The following is a 5,226-nucleotide window of genomic DNA, read 5'->3' as shown; positions in this document are numbered from 1 at the left end:
TAAAACTGGAGCCGTCACAAAACAACTCCATCTGGCTCTTTTTGTGGGGTGTCTGTCAAATCAATTCTCCCCTTCGTTTCTTCCTCAGTAACCATTAAACAATCATGGGGAGGTGATTCATTTCCATCAAGTTTTTCCATGGGCAGTGGCATTAATTCAGCAGGATTCAAAGCGCTACACCTCCATAATTTGGATCTGTGGCGCGAACAGGACAATTTCATATCTAGTCAATCTAGCAGAGGTGAGGTGTGGCGTCTGCGTTCTATTGAGTAGAACGTCTATGGCATGTGGCACCATCAAAATCAAAGTGTGCCCCAGTACCATCCCTTCCGTTTGTTTCACTGACGCAGCAGCCGCTGCAACAGCTCGCAAGCATCGTGGTAATGCGCGCGCTAAAGGGTCCAGTGCAGAAGAAAAATAGCTTCACGGCCTATTTCTTCCACCTTGTTCCTGTGTCAGAACAGCCAGCGCTCAGCCGTCATTCTCATGCACAATCAATCTAAAAAAAAATCATAATTTGGTGTGCCCAAAACTGGAGCAGAACACAACACAGTTTTGAGCAACCCAAATGCTCTGACATTCTTCACTCTGCTGCAAAGGAATCACAGCATCCTTCTTTGTCAACTCCACCATTGGCTTCACAATTAGAGCGAAATTCACTATCAACTGCCGACAATAAGAAGCCATGCCTATTATAGCTGACTCCTTTTTGTGTTTTTGGAATAGGCATACCAGAAATACTCTCTATTCTCTCGAAAGTAGGTAACCCAAATAAGCCACCTCCTTTCGACAATACTGAAACTTTTAAGCTTGTTTTGTGGCCATGCGCTGCCAAATGTGTTAACAACAAAACAGTACTCTTTACAAATCTCAGCGATCAACAAGTCGTCTATATATTGTAACAATACACAACCTGTTGGTAACTCTTAACATGTCTAGTTCTTTCAATGCTCTGCTGTAAATACTCGGACTCTCTGTGTCTCTTGTGGAATGCGCGTAAATGTGAATGATCGTCGTCCTAATGTGAAGGCGAACAAATCTGCTTTCTTGGTGCACTGGAATACTGAAGAAGGCATTCTTCAAATCAATAACGCTAAAGTATTCCATTGAAGCAGGAATCATTGTCAAAATTGTGGTAACATCTGGGACCAATGGAAATTGAGGATCTACTACCTTGTTTAATGCACGCAGATCAATTATAAAACGGTATGGTACCTCATTGCTGCCTTTCTTATACACCGGGAGAATGGGACTGTTACACGTGCTGCCTGTAATTTCTTCAATCACTCCCAATTTTACCAAATCAGACAATACTTTTCAATCCTTTCTCCTTCTGCTGAGATTTTGTACTGTGGAATACGTGGTAACGTTACTCCTTTTAGTGTAATTTTCACTGGCTCTATCCCACATCATTGCCATTTTCCGCCCATAGACAAGTTGGCACTTCACTTAATTCCCCTGGCAAAGGTTTAGACAAAACTTCAGATACTGGCACATCCTGTGGAGAAATGGTCAAAAATACTCCTTTTTGTCGGACTGCGAACTCGGCACATTCAACGTAGCCTCACGCCTCCATTGAGAGGTAATCTCTAGACGATTTCTTTTATAAACAAAGCACTATACATGTTTATTCATTCCGGTTAGTGCTTATTGTCTTGTTCTTGACTCGTAGGAGACTTTTATTAAGTTTGTCCCCTCCTATTTCACTTTAGAAACGTTGTCGGGATTTCTTCTTGAGACGATTATCTATTCAAGTGCCTGGTGGAATTTCCTCCACACAGGTAAGCTGTTTTCCCGCCAGGATATTCGTTAAATGAGACAGCTATACAATTGAGTTTTTTTTTTTTATCACTTTCACTCCAGCCATCTCCTAAACAGTTCTCTCTTCCTGTTTCACAGCACTCCACGATTCCCTAACATAGAGACCTCGTCCTGATGAATGCCGTGATAGATATGAGGCTCATCTAGCCCACCAAGACGGCAGAAGCACCCCTGTGTAGACGTACCTTGTAAATTCACAGTGCAACATCACTGTTCTGGAAATACACTTTTCGTTGGTTTTGTTTTGTATACTGTTTGTAATATACTTGTTCACTTTTTACCAGAATGCTGTTCATTAGATAATGGCAATAAGAGATCAATCTTTTGATTCCATGTACTAGCTTTTGATCTCAATATTGAATTCACTTGTATTATGTTCTGTATGTTTGGCTTCCTGTAAAGAAAATTGGGTTAAAGTATGCCTTTGTACCTAATATAAAGATTTCAAGAAACTGAGTGTTTAATATCGATTTTTTTCCTTGTATTCAGGGCACATAGGAGACTGTAAGGGGGTTCCCCCTTTGTTGTTGTAGCCCTCCTGTGCAGAATAGGTCCCTCACCAGGAGCCCTATTTATAAATCTGTCTTGATGATAAATATCACTGCTGTATATATGGCTCTACCACTTCAGTTTTATCTCTTCGAATATCCCTACTCCTCTACCCAGGTGTGGCAAACATTTCAGCATATTCATTATCGAGTTCATTCTTTAGTTCAAAAAGCCAATCTACATGTTCCTTCATCTCCATCTACAACATGCGAATGCATTCAAATCTAACAATCGTTGTGGCAGTAACCACCCAATTAACTGTTTCCATCTAGCCACTAAATATTCACCCATGCATTCCAACACTACCTGTCTTTCGTTGCTCCTCCTGAAGTCAAATATTGAAGCCATCATCAGTCCCATCTATATACATTTCGGCCTGTTCTTGCAACTGTCGGTTCCTCTCCTTGCTAATCACACTACGAGTCACTCTTGCACATCCACTCTGTCCGGCCCCTTCTTTTTCAACAAATTCAAGTTCAATTACAGGAGGGACAGATGGGTCAGAAACGATCTCTAGAGAGGGAGGTGCGGATGGGACCATAGGAACGGGCTGTATCTGTTGCGATGCTGATTGGCTAACAAGAGGCGCTGTATGTGCAGTCTGTGGCTGTGCTAGGATCTGAACAGATGGGAGGGGCTGAGCAACAGGAGGGGTTGAGCAATAGCCACTGATGCAGTCTTTTGAGTCTCTCACCTTGGGCCTTGTTTCGTATCAGTCAATATTTTTTCTATCAATTCATCTGATGAATGCAATCCTTGTTGTGGATATATTTTTTCTATACTCAACTGGTCGCGTCTATTTGATCTCAACTATCACTCCACTCCTCCTCCTCCTTTTTCTTCCGCTCTTTCTGACTTTGATTTATGCCTGCGCGCATGTTTCTCTCTACTTCTGAAATGAAGCATAGCTTCCCTCCTCCAGTCCCTAAGGATATCAAATGCCTCAGGGCGTGTTTTCTTTTTTATTAAAACCTTCTCCAAATGATCTATCCTCGTCCTCTCAAAACTCCCATGATTCAGCCACTGAAGATCTTCCTGCTTTCTGGTTTGCTTATGCCAAATCTCACAACATTATCGCTCCCACACCATATTTCACATACGGTTACCAGACATTTGGTCGAAAAAAATTGGTCGACCAGACAAATGGTCGAACCAATTTGGTCGAAAACCAAATGGTCGAATTTTTTATTTTATTTTCACCCCCTTTTATTTTGGGGGGGGGGTCCCCCAACCCCCTTTTTTTTTTCTAAAAACCCATTTTTGTAAAAAATGAAAACCCGAAAAATAAATATATAATTAAAAAAATTCTATCATTTGGTTTTTGACCAAATGTCATTCGACCAGTTTTAGGTCGACCAAATGTCTGGACACCTTCACATACATCTCATATGCCGGCGTTCCACCGGTGCCGCAACCTGGCCAGTTTCCAAAGATTGTCCGCCGCAGGGGAAAAACCCTGCTAGGGTGGACAATACCCCAGCCATGTTTTAACCTTACCCTTGGCTAATCAAACGTACACTGGGTGTTTGATTTTGCAAAATCAACTCTCAACCAATATCCGGATTACTTACGAATCGGGGCATGACTCACCTGATCAATTTGTCTTTTCAAGACACAATTCGTCTGTATACTGACGCAACCAATAATGTTGTGTCTGCGTATCTTGGCTCACTCTGCCTTGTTTCGGGACCTGTGCCTCCTTGTTCTCTGGCCGGGCACGTCGATCAGGGATCAGATATGTGCAGATCTGCATAGGAGTCTCATCGCTTACGCAGGGGTGCCCCGAACACCTCTTGATCCCGGCTCAATCGTCCTGTCCTCGCCGTTCTTTCCGCCTTCCTTAATTTACAATGTACACGATGGAACAAGTGGGGGAGGGTCCCTATTTGGGTGCCATCTTGAAGGGGCCCCCGAGGGACCCTTGTTTGTGGAAACAAGGCACAATCCCCACACACAAACTGATACGCCAGATACAAGGTTGTAGTCCCAAAATCTAGGGTTTATTGCAAAGCAAATAGTCTGTTGGCCAACTGGTCCCATTCCCTGCGACGTGTGTCTACCAGACCTCGGGGGACGCAAGAGAGCGAAATTCGTACAACATTTACATATATACAAAACAAGCATCTAGTAATCAGTAGTGTCTCAATTTATACCGCCTGTATTGCATTTTCTTTGAACTAGGCACGATGATTGACAATGGTGACGCGTTTCACACCTTCAAACATTAATTGTGTAACAGTTTGCAATTTTGTAAGCCCACACACATGAAGTCTGTGTTTTAAAGAACACAATGCTTATGTTTTCTGCAAGCAAGCTATGGTGTAGGGAGAGACGCATTCCAGGCCTTGCTATCTCCTAGTTTCTATTCCTGCACTGGGGCGGTCAACTTGCTCTCTAGTGCTGTACCGGGCTAGGGAAGGGGGCTGCAAAGAAGAGCATAATTCAAGTAATTTAATGTTTGCTCTGGCGTTTCTACTATGCGTACTGAGACTAGCTGGCACCTACTGTACTGATTAAAATGCCTTGTTGCTTGCTCTCCAAGGCTATGTGAGGGAGGGGACCGGACATTTTTGTCTGAGTTACTGCGTTATATTTCAACATGCCAGTCGTGGCCTTGCATTGTGCACCAGTGAAGCAGAATAACATTTCAGCAAAGCAGTTTTACATGAGGCAAAAGGCAAATGTTAGAAAAAACAAAATGGTGATTTCAGTCACTTCAAAATGGCTGCACCTTAGTCAAGCTTATGGCTATCTATTTCTAATACTAGATGCATGAGACGGTTGGTCTTCAGCCAACATAATACATAGCCTTCCGATCAAGGGGTGTTTATTTTTTCAAGATCGACACATATGCCA

Source organism: Ambystoma mexicanum, chromosome 1q (genome assembly GCF_040938575.1).
Source record: "Ambystoma mexicanum isolate Mex_15411 chromosome 1q, UKY_AmexF1_1, whole genome shotgun sequence".
Classification (NCBI taxonomy): domain Eukaryota; kingdom Metazoa; phylum Chordata; class Amphibia; order Caudata; family Ambystomatidae; genus Ambystoma; species Ambystoma mexicanum.
Note: the sequence above shows the minus strand (reverse complement) of the source record.